This window comes from Chenopodium quinoa, unplaced genomic scaffold, assembly GCF_001683475.1.
Source record: "Chenopodium quinoa cultivar QQ74 unplaced genomic scaffold, ASM168347v1, whole genome shotgun sequence".
In the NCBI taxonomy this organism is placed as follows: Eukaryota; Viridiplantae; Streptophyta; class Magnoliopsida; order Caryophyllales; family Amaranthaceae; genus Chenopodium; species Chenopodium quinoa.
This window is the reverse complement of record NW_018744143.1, coordinates 1,710,793-1,724,002: the sequence shown is the minus strand read 5'-3', so window position 1 is coordinate 1,724,002 and position 13,210 is coordinate 1,710,793. Positions and strand designations below refer to the sequence as shown.

Below are 13,210 nucleotides of genomic sequence, written 5' to 3'. Positions count from 1 at the left end.
TGTGTGTAACATTCATGGATATAAACCGCCTATAAATATGGCCTATATATGTGGGACCCAAAACCAATATTTTATGCAACAATAAGTCAAGAAGTGACAATAAATGGGGACCTGGTTCATCATCTTCCAGGCAAATGACCCCACATTAGCATAATTCCTTATGCAGATATTTGGGCATACACCAAAAGGTCATTTGTCACATAAAAAGTGGATTTTGATGCACCCATTTTTTAAATCTTTCCCTAAAGTTTACAACCACTGCCCCTAAGCAATGGGCACTTGCTTATTGGCATAGGTTTTTATTTAGTCATAGGATTTATTTTGGGGCAAGATATTTGGCGAAGTTATGGAAAATGATATACAAGTATTTTAACTCCAAGTATTGGTTTATAGTTGTTCTTCAATATATTAAGCGTTTATGAACACTGATAGATCGACGAATCATAAATTTTTAAAGTTTAATATGCTCCAAAATCTAGAAGAAGATCGGTGGTAGAGCACTAGAGCTCCCATCTCCTCCCAACCATGAAATTGAGAGTTCCATTCTCACCATCTCCAAATTATAGTGGAGGCATTCGTAGTGGTAACGTTTGTTTTAAATAAAACTCAAAGTTTTCATCTAAGACTTTTTCACCATATACCCCTAAGTTATTTTTTTATTCACCATATACCCAATTTTTTTTTTAAATTCACTAAAAACACTTGAGTTTCAAAAAATTATCACCAAATGTCCTTAATAACTAACGACAGTTGATTCCGTTTGTCATTAGGGTTAATTATGCCACGTGGCATCATCTTATTGGTTTTTAAATTAATTAATAAATTATTTTTAAAAAAGCTTAAAACAAAAAACAAAAAAAAAAACACCACCTTGAACCCCCACTAGCCACCTCCCCACAACCGCCACCCAACCCAACCTCTTCGCCGTCAACGCCCCTCCACAACGCGCCGGCGCCACCCCTCCCCTGAACCCCACGCCGGTGCCTGCCCATTCCCTTGAACCACCATGCCCCCACCCCCCTCTTCAACCGTTAAAACCCCTCCCTGCCTTTCATCCTTAGCCGAAAATCAGGCAACCACCCCGAAATCACTTCGCTGACAACCCAAATCCCCTCCCCCCACGTCATCGCCGCCCACCATAGCCGATAACAATGACCTTGACACCCTTAAACCCCAAATTCGAAATCCCCAAATTCAAATCGAAACCCTAGATTTCGATTTTAGGGATTTTTAATTTGGGATTTTGGTGTGGTGGTTCAAGGGGTGGAGATAGAGGGAGGGGTGATTTGGGTTCGCCGGCGCGAGGAGGGGTTTTTGGACGCCAGCGGTGGGGAGGGTTTTCCGAGGGAGAGAGGAAGGGGTTTTTCGATTGGGGGCAGGGGGTGTTTGTCGGGGTGGGGAATAGAGGAGGGAGGGGTTTGTGGGTAGGGGGGATGGAATTGCCGATGAGGGAAGGGGTTACGCCGGCAGCGCGGGGGAGGGGGTGGATGCCGGCGGCCGGCTAGCAGGGGGTTGGATTGTTGGGGGGAAGGGGGTGGATGGGGTTTTTTATTTTTAAGTTTTTAGTTTTTTTTATTAATTATAATTCTATTAATTAATTAAATTAAAACATTAAAAGAGAACCAATCCTAGCATGTCACGTGGCATATTTAGTCTTAATGACTAACACAGGTTGACGTCGTTATTCATTAAGGCATTTGGTGCATTTTTATAAAACTCGGGGGTATATGATGAATTTGAAAAAAGTTTGGGTATATAGTGAATAAAAAAATAAATTAGAGGTATATGGTGAAAAATTCGTTTCATCTAGATGACTAAAGTTTCCTTATGGTTTGGGATCTCTGTATCTCTAGTCTTTACACCCCTAAGTGAAAGAGTTGTTCAGTTTTTTACCATTAAATTAATAAAAGTCATTCATTTATTTAGGTATAACTTAATCTACTCTCTCCATCTCTTTTTGTTGGATATGTTTAGATCTGACACATTTGTGAATGCTCTTTTTTTAAAAAAAAAATCATAAGCATTAGTTATTACATATTAGTAAGAAATTATATACAAGTAGTTATCTTTTCTAAATGTTACTCAATGAAACAAATCAAATAATTAAGATCTCACTTGATTATGTTTTTATTATATATTGGAAAAAAATTAGAAGATTATCTTTGAACTAAAATGAATAGTGCTTAAATTTTAAATGAACCAATAAAGCAAAGTGAGTAGAAAAAAAAGAAGCTAAAATAGAAAGTGAGTTGAATAAATAAAAAAAAAAAAAAATAAAGGAGCTAAAATATCATGATACATATTATAAAAATATAAATTAATACAGTATTTGATAGTTATACATCAAGATAAATCAAACCAGGCTCCATATAAAATCATGAATATGCTTTTCTTATACATTTGTCAATAAAGTATTGAATTTCATCCACACTTAAATGTTTAAAAATTCCAAACACAATAATGAAATAAAATTGAGAGAGTGTATGTAATAATTTTGTAATATCATGGCTTGGGGAGTACTTGATTGCTAAATTTAATGTTAATCTAACACAGATTTTTCATCAAATGAATGTTTTGTTAAGTTTATTAGGGTAAAAAATACATTAGAAGTTCGATCAATGAAAATATTAGATATAACTAATTGACTAGACCAAAAAAATCAAAACATATCTTAAGAAATTTATTATAAGTCACCTTATTATTAACGAAAATGACATATCCTAAGTTTATAGCATGATAAAGATGGGCTAGAGTAGTTACGATAAAATCTTGTTTAAAGCATATGCGTAACAGTGCATTTTGTGTGCGGCTGGCTGCACCGTGTGATTACTTATAAAAGAACAAAGTAATCCCTAAAACACTGACTGAGTAACTCCTTTAACACCGATTGAGTAACCTTATAACTCTAACGAAATAACACCTGAACACTGACCGGGTAATCCTTATAACACTCACGAAGTAACTCCTATAATGACTTACCACATGGTGTGGCCAACCACATATAATTAAGAATTTGTGTACGCATTAGAAATAACCATCAATTACTTAGGAGGAGAAAAAGAGGAAAGAGGATGACTGAGTGACTAGCATAGTGAGTACGTATATAAAAGTAAAAAAACTAGTACGAGTAATATACACCACTAATTACCGATATTTTAGAATATAACTCTTTTGAACTCATAATTAGTTAGACTCTCTTTTAATGCACTACCTCAATTTTACATTAATTACAACGATTTAATATAAAATGGATAAAAAATGTTTAATTGTTATAAATAATTTAAAATGGAGATATTATATAAATGTGTAGGTATGTAATCAGTGTAATAGAATTTGTCACATCGTACTATAGTCAGGGCAAATTAACACAGACCAGGATTTGGAAGAAGTCGGTTTAGTAACAAAAATGCAAAGAAATGTTCAGCTGTCAAAATATAAAATTAAAAAAAAAAAAGAAAGAAAAAAGAAAAAGGAAGACAGAAAAGAACATTTAGCAAGGAAAGGTTATCCATCTATCCTTTTGTCTCTTCATTGTGTGGACTGCGGTCCCATTGTCTCTTAGCCACGTGTCGATATTAGCTGCCAAGAATCACACCATTAACCGCCTAAGCTCTCACTAGTCTATGTGCTAATCAGCTCTTTAATCACACAAGTTTTCTTATTTTTTTTAATCGCAACGTTTAAAATAGTACATTTCACATACGTACTTTATATTAACCATCATTTATGACTTATATATTGTAACAAAAAATAAATACAAATATAATTTTGTAGGAACTTGTTATTCATCATTATGATAAAGGTTCACAAAAGAAATATTTACTAAATAAGTAGTAATATTTACTCCTTGTAATTAGTACTACATAATATTATAATATTTACTAAAATGTAATCTAAGATGTTAATTACGGAGTATATAAAACGGGCATTGTCAAGAGTAAAATCCTTACAAAAGAGATTGCTTAATTACTAATTACTATATTTTCTTTTACCAGTAACACTTCGTGATACGTATTTTTAAAAAGGGATCACATAATGTAGACGAACAATTTAAATTAATCACGATAATGTATACATAGTATCTAATTTAGCCCTTCCATATAATCGATGATAAAACTATTTTGACAAAGTCATTTATTTACCTTCTTTAATCATTCGACATTTCCTACAAGTAAAAGAAAATAAGGAAGTAATAATCTTTCCATTTTAATTTTAACCGTTAATTGCTCACTTTATTTTCACCTATTCCATGAAAAAAAAAAAGGTTCAGAAAGTTACACATCCCTACCTTTTACAAAGTTTGAGACAACTCTTATAAATAATGTTTGGACAATAATTATACCTTCTAAAATGCTCATTTACTTTTTTGCCCTCATTAATGTTAATTGTCTTTCCTCTTTTTTTTTTTTTTTTTTTTTTTAACTCTTAAGAATAGTGAAATTTTCCTCATTAATACTACCAAAAATTAAAGTTGTGACATAAGATATAAAAAAAAATTGCTCTTCGAACATGGTTAGATATGGTGTGCGCACCACGCGCATTAGCCACTCTAGCGTAAAATAAGTTTAGAAAATCATGCCACAAGTTTAAATAATCAACCCTTATCAAAACTTATTTTAGTTTTAAACTAAACTTAAGTAGCACTTATATATTAACTTATATATTAATCTTAATCAAAACATATTTTTCCTGAACTTAGACTTGTCAAATCTTATAAAAACTTATTTTCCCTAAAATTAATAAGTGGAAATGTGGTGTACATAATAGAGGCCTATTCAAGTACTCTTTCCGTCCTTTAATTACATACATTTATTTCTTTTAGAGGTGCCTAATTACAGTATTTTGCCTGTTTCATAATTTTTCCATTTAAAGGTTGTACCTTTTGACACTAGCGTATTTTATTAATGTGTAATTTTAATAATTTTTGAATTAAGGAATTAAATAAAACCGCACAAAAAAACAATATAGATGCTTAGAACTCATTTTTTCTAATCATATCTAATCTGAACTTATTATTTTTTCTAAACTAATTTAAAATAAAAAATAAAGTCTTAAAATAAGGTAAACTAAACATAGCCTAAATTAGAATTGAATTGAAAATGTTATGCACAACTACGGTTAACATTTACAAAAAGAATTTGAATGCAAGAATATTCATAACACTTAAAACACCCAATTAATAATATAACATAATAAGAAGTATATAATTAACTTCGAAAATATGCTCATACAACAAGTGTATTATTTTAACAACCTTTGTGGCTCACTTTGCCAGAACAAAAGCAATAGGAAAAAGTATGGTACAATAGCCTCTTGTGCTAAATTCACCCCCCTATTTTACAGAGCACAGAGCTTATGTACCCTAATTTTTGGAAAATTCTCAACGGTGACCCCCTAGTTTTGCTACGCATCAACGGTGACCTCCCCTTTTTTTATTATACAAAATGCCTCCAATTAAAAAATTTATCTCACTTATGACATTAATAAGAGTTATTAATTAAAAAAAACTAACTATGGTTAGCTTTGAAAAAATAAAACTAAAAAGAAAAACCACCGACCCAACCACCACCTCCACCCTCATCCCCACCAGATCTAACCAGCACCACCTCCGCCTTCACCGGAGCCACCAAACTCCCTCATTTGAAACGCCGACACCTCCCACCCAAACCGCCGAACCATCCCTCGATCCTTTCCTCCACCTAGACCCAAACCCTAACCACACAACTCTTTCTCCTCTGACCTTCGATTCTCGCCGCCTCGCCGTGGGTAGGTTTTGGTCGAGGTCTCGAGGAGTGGTGGTGGGATTAGGGTTTGAGGTTTTGATTTCTGGGCAGAGATCGAAGAAGATAAAGAAATCGAGAGAGGGTGGAGAAGAAAGAGAGAGAGAGATCGATGGTTTGGTGGTCTAGGGTTGGTCGTGGTTTGGGTTCGGCGGTCTGGGGTGGTCGGGGTTCTGAGTTCGACGATCTAGTGGTGGTGACGGTGAGAAGGAGGAGAGGGAGGGTTGTGGGCGGGGATTTGGGAATCTAGGGCTTGGCGGTGGTCGAGGTGGAGTTGGCGCAGGGTCATCGGCGGTAAGGGGAGGCTGGGTAGCGTTTTCGGCGATCGGAGGAACCTGGGTAGTGTTGCCGGAAGGGAGATGGTGGCTGGCAGGTGGTGGTTGATTTTTGGTGGTTGGGATTAATTTTTTTAATATTTCTTTTTTTAAAAAAATATAAATATAACCATAGTTAATATTTAATAAAATAAGGTTATGAGTAGGATGAAATTTTTAACCAAGGTCATTTTGTATAATAATAAAAAAAAAGGATCACCATTGGTGCGTAGCAGAAGTTGGGGGTTACCTTTGAGAATTTCACCTAATTTTTTTGTGTCTACACAACGTACAACACACATCTTATTAATTATATATCTAATTATATCTTATTTGATCACTTAATTAGGCCTTCTTGTTCTCTTCGTTTTTTAAAATTAGGCCTTTTATTTTTACTTCACCTAATTGATTTTATCTAATTGAAATTTTATTTTTAATTATAATGATTTTTATTGACTAGAACTAATTTTACAATTCCTCAAAAAAACTAATTTTACAAAATAATACCCGGCTCCTTTTTATTGATTTACATTTTTTTTTTTATCCGCTAAAGACTAAGTTTTTACTTAATACAATTAATCAAAAAAATTAAAAACAACTCTATTTTACTTAATATTCAATTTTATTTATGTTATAAAAATATTAGATTGCAACGATAATCTTAGGTCAAAGTTATCCATCTCCTCTTTAGTTTTTTGTTGTCCCGCCTTATCAACATCTTTGTCTTCCGATCCACCAGATTCATTATCCAATATTTTCTTCAAATATATTCCTACTCGTATCATATCCCTATTATTAATTTTCCATGATCATGCACTAAAAAAATGTGGTGTAAGTGCTCTCTCTCTACTAAGAAAGTCGACAAGTTTACAAACATTGTTTAAAACGTAAATAAATTAATTAAATATATATGCGCTAGTTATTAAAAAAATCCATCAATTTCTTTTTAAAACCTTTTCTAAAATATGTTACTTCATATCAAATAGTTTTTAGATAATATGTACTTTTACAATCTTATTACTCCATATTATATTTGCATTTAGAAATTCCTTAAACAAAAACTATTTGGATTTAGAAATAAAAAATAATAATTTATTAAACTAATAGTTCAATTTTTTATAATATAAATAGTTTAGTAAATATAATCATTTAAGAGGTACTAAATTTCAATTGCCAATCACTTGTCTAATCAGTTAGTGAATATTGATGACTGACTTTGTGAGTGAAGAGAGAAAAAAAAGACTAATATCAATGTCCCTTTAGAGATTTCTTACCCTCTTAGCTAGATATTTAATACGGAATTAACAAACATTATATTGCCATTTGTTGTACTGCCATTACGTTATATTATTTCTCCTTAACATGCATGTTTGTGATCAAAAGTTATATTTTATTACTCTCTCTTTTCTTTAGGTATTTTAGTTAAAATGTACGTACAAGATAAGTGTGTATTAGATATTTTAGGTGCACATAAAATACAACAATAGTTAACTTATAAAATAGAGATAGATGTAACAATGTCATCATAGTGTATATTATTTGGCATATTTGAAAGGTTATGTGAATAATAAATCAATGTATACCACACAAGTCTATCAACAAATGACATACTACTACCTTTGTTTAATTTACCCATTAAAAGTATTTCCTTTTGGTTGTTTCAAATTAAATTGATGTCAATCATACTAAAATTTTAGAGACAATCACATCACACGAGTGGTTTCTCTCACTATCCCTAAACCTTATCGCATGGGTGAAGAATCTATATAAATTTTCTCTACCTTATATCTCATTACCTGAGTTTTCTTAATAAACGTGTTGATAAATGATAAAACTTAAAGTATAAAGTAAAGAATCTATTCTATTTCCATGTTTATACTTATTCATTATTTTAAAATTTAAGAATAAAAATAAAAATTGAAACAATCTATCTTTGTAATATAAACACGTGATTAGTTTGAAACCATACTCTAATAATCATCCTGTTTTATGGTAGTGATGTAGTAAAAACGAAATTTTAAAAATAAAAAAAAATTGGTTTTGTTTTCTCACTAATGACCACCACAGAGTATCATTACCCAACAAAAGGATGGGACCCACAATCTCATGTCATGCATATAAAAGAATGGGGCCATCCAACTTCAACCAACATTTTAAGGCTCCTTCTCTCCTCTCTTTTCTTCTCTTTCAACATCATCTCTCTTATCAAGTACAAGTACAACCTCCCCTGAAACCCATAAAATAAAATATCACCCAAATCATTACACTAACTTACAAATAATTTCAAGTAATCTGTTCGTTCATATATTTCCGTGATATTATCTATGGATAACACCCACTCACCGGCGGCGGCGGCGGGTGGCGAGCCACAGGAGACTATGTCGCAGCCGCAGCCGCCACCGCAGCCGCAGCTACCGCCTGGCTTCCGTTTTCACCCTACCGACGAAGAGCTCGTCGTTCATTATCTCAAGCGAAAAGTCCAATCTACCCCTCTTCCTGTCTCCATCATAGCTGAGATTGATCTCTACAAGTTCGACCCCTGGAACTTCCTGGTAATTCCCCTCCCTTTTTTTTGCTTATGTCAAATTAATAAATAAATAAATGATTGAATCATAATCATAATCATAATCATAATCTATTAATATTATTATTGTTATTATTAGTATGATAGTTTTAATAATTATTGTTTATGTTGTTTGATTAATGAACAGATAAGGCCGTGTTTGGGGAGCAAGAGTGGTATTTCTTTAGCCCAAGGGATCGGAAATACCCGAACGGAGCACGGCCAAACCGTGCGGCAACATCGGGTTATTGGAAAGCCACCGGAACAGACAAGCCTGTCTTAAGCAGTGGTAATCAAAAAGTGGGTGTTAAAAAGGCTCTTGTGTTTTACGGTGGTAAACCTCCTAGAGGTGTCAAGACCAATTGGATCATGCACGAATATCGTTGGGTTGACGCTTCTAAACCCAACAACAACAAACCCCCAGGTTATGATCTTTGTCATAACAAGAAAGGGGGTTCGTTGCGGGTAATCTATCTATTCATTCCCTTATGCGACTTCATATACTACCTCTGGTTTTTTTATTATGTGCAACAAAGAAATATTTTATATATCATATCCTTTTGTTATGCTTATTTTAATTTATTACTCGAAAGATAATATATGTATGTCGTGTTTTAGACATAGATATATATGATGCTGATGATGTGTTTTACAACATGGTTGTAGTTGGATGATTGGGTGTTATGTCGAATATACAAGAAGAATAACACGACCCGGCCAATGGATCACGAGCAAGACGATTCCATGGAGGATTTGATGATGATGGGAGGTTTGTCGTCGTCTATGTCGATGTCATGTAATCCAACCTCAATAAACAACATTGGACTTCATCAACCAAAGGCAAACACAAACTCTTTAAACTACGGGTCGTTTCTCAATACTTCTCATGTTGTTGATCAACAAGGCTTGTTTGAAGGAATGATGGGTGGTACTCATCATGGAGCTCCTTCCTCGCCGTTGTTGCCTCTCAAGAGGTCTTTGCCGTCCCTATACTGGGGCGATAATGATCATGACTCAGGAGGTGGTGGTGGTTGTAGTCCTGGCAAGAGATTGTGGATACTCCAGATGAGCATCGACAATAATAACAACAACAACGACGACAACAACAATACTATTGTGGCCAATAACAATAGTAGCGAGGAAAGTGGAGCAAGGAGTGATCATCATGACAACAACAACAACAACAACCTCAACAACATCAATTCCATGTCTGGTCTTCTCAACCAACTTCCATCTCAGACAACACCGCCGTTGCACCAACAACAACCGATGCTAGGGGGACTTTCCGACGGGTGTTCAGGCAACAATATCCTCTTCCTGGATTAAACTGGTACTCGTAATTGCCTCCGAGTTCCGGTTTAAGTGATGATTATTATTGATTAAGATATATGATGATTATTCATATCTTAATGATTCTTAACCATGAATTATATGCCTTACTACTCGTATATACACTTAGCTTAGTCATATACTATATAGTTTGATTAGGCATCATGTAGGTATATATTGATTAATTTCGAGTTTTTCGGTTGTTGAAGAGAGATTTATAGGAGAGGCAAGGGGGGTGTTCAATTAATTAATGGGCCTCATATAGGTTTTAGCAATAATTGCACAATTATCTAGTTGATAATGCAGTATTAACCCCCCTAAACATCTCTCCTTCACCAAAAACAGGGTATATTATATATATATATTATATATATATATATATATATATATATATATATATATATATATAATATATATATATTATATATATATATATATATATATATATATAGTACATATATTTGTATACAATATATTCAAAGATAATTATATATTGAACATTATTGTAGAATTAATAAAAGACAATGTTAATTTTTGATAACTTTGCATTGGATCTTTAATTAGGCCTTTTGTATAAAGTTTGTACTGTATTATTATTACTATAGAGCTAACTTTTGTGGCTACTATTGTCGAACATATATATATATAGATGAATAAAATCTTGTTTCTATATATTTGGTTAATTGATTATCATTAACTTTGATGTGAATTGTTTTTTTATGCAAATTGTAATTCAGATTTCTTGAAATGGTATTGGGTGCAAGCATCGTCTCATCATGCAGCACAACATTCACTCAACAAGTTTTGTAGTCCCTTTTAAAGATTTTCTCTCACATATTAACAATTTTATTATCATCAATTATTAAAGGTAACAATTTATATATTTTATTTTGTTAATCATTTACTAATTTTTGGTAGTATTTCTATTACACCGAAAGCGTTTAAATGAATTTAAAATTTTGGTATCACAAAATATAACATTTCTTTGGGCCGTTAAATAATCACAATTTATTTTAAATTTTTATTTGCACTCTTGTAATTTCTATATAATTCATTACCCTTTTTAGGCTTTGTTCATTATTTATTGAAATTTTTTGCTAATTTAATTTATTAGGATTTCCATCTTACATCTGATTAGATGTCAATTAAAATCACACTTTCTTACATCCACTTTCCTACTCTGATTAAGGGTTTTTTTTTTGTTGTATTTTTTATTACTCTGTATAAGTTTGTGATTGAATTTGGAATTTTTTTTTTCTATTTTATTTGTCTCCATTTTGTAGGTATACATGCAAAATAGCTTTCAGTTAGTTTCGAATTGAATAAGTAATTAAAATTTTATTTTATAGCAAATGTTGGGTTATTAGAGTGAAGTTGTTGTTGCATGTGTGATTATTGCACCCAACACTTTGATTTAGTGAGCTATACTCTTGAGCATATTATTTTGATCAAGAATAATTTCAGCCTATATAATCTAAGCTTGAGAAGATACATGGAATGTTAGAAAGCACCATGCAATTTGCCTTAAATTTGATTCTTGTGATTGAAAACCAACCTTAGCTTTGGGAAACTTTAGCCATTCAGAAACCCTAGAAAGGTAAGAATCTTATTTCTATCTATATTTACACTTTGTACCATAAAGTCATATTAGCATGATTAAAGATGATGTCGATAAATTAAAGATGATACTAACTATTAATGTTTATGACTAATGTAATTAGGCAACAAATGTATCCAATGAAAATTTTGAAACCCATACTGTTGATGCATATGATATTCACTAAACTAATTTATTTTTTCTACCTAGTTTATAAAAGGGTGGTAATTAAATATCTTGTTGTCCCTTCATGAACAATGATACATGTGAATATTGAATTATCATCACTTTATTATCTTTTATTTTGATTTTTCTTGAAATGAACTATGAGTTTAAGGTTTTGTTTGGTTTGAAGGAAAGTTACTTTTTTAAACAAGTAGCTTTTCAATTTCCTTTGTTTGCTTTATAAAGGAGTGTATGTATAATTTTCTTTGGTTGAAAAAACCTCGATTTTGAAAGAGAGAATGCTCCATTTTTCTTCTTATCCCTTACCTTCAACGTCTTCATCATATCTTCATCTCTCCATCCCTTCCCTCAATTTCACTTTTTTCTTTTCTATTTTATCTTTCTAGCAAGGATCGAACTAGATAAAAAAAAAAAAAAAAATTATCTTGTATAATAAGATTTCCATATAAAATTAAAATCAGTCATAAGATTTCCTTTGAACAAAATACCAAATACAACCTAATTATTATCCCAATTGTTCTTTTTGTTCTTGATATTTCTTTTTTCACAATTTACAGTGCAAACTTAATCTTAAATATCTTTAATTATGTAATTGCAAAAATTAGACTCAATCCAATAAGTTGATATATACAATAACAATGCAACCTTCAAATGTTATACGGAGTAGATCTTTAATTATGTGTTTGCAAGAATTAGAATCAATCCAATGAGTTGATACATTTACATATACAAATTAAAATGAATATATTCCAAATTGAAAAAACAAAGCTATAACTAATTATTCTTAACAGGTTTATAGTAAGCTATACAAGAATTTTGTTTTTTATGAGCTACAAAAGATATGATGTTGCTAGATTAGATGAATAAATCTTTTTGTACAATTTATAAATTTAAGCATGGTATACAATATACAATATCCTAGATCCTTTATTTTTCTCTTCACTCAAGATTATTCATCTTGATTATATTACTCCGTAATTCCGTATAATCATAATTGTAAAAATTTAAGTATAAATCTATTTTTAAAACAATAATTTATAATGTGGACAAAAAATACTTGTATTATATTTTATTAATAATAGTACTTGGACAAATATATTTTTGATATTGATTATATCTCATATCTCAAACAAGTTATATAAAAAAAATATAAAAAAATAGACTAGTACTTTAATTCCTTATAATTTATATCATATTTGAAATATTTTTTGATCTCAGCATAGAGATACTTTAATTCTGAAGAGTCTTTTTTTCCTGAAAAAAAATAAAATAAAATTAAAATTAAAATAAATTATGAAGAGTATAAGTGTATTCATGTAATCATGAGTGTAATCTTGTCAGATTAGCTAGTCTCGACTTGTAGTGTCAAACATTCAATCTCAAATAATGAATTTTTTAATATTTGTATTAGAACATATTAATTTTCAAATGTGTTGTGCAT

General features: G+C 31.6%; 1 pseudogene; it reads left to right on the top strand.

Annotated features, from left to right (window-relative positions):
* The first annotated feature begins 8,250 nt into the window (after positions 1–8,250).
* On the top strand, positions 8,251–10,330 carry LOC110693220 (annotated as a pseudogene).
* Positions 10,331–13,210: the final 2,880 nt, after the last annotated feature.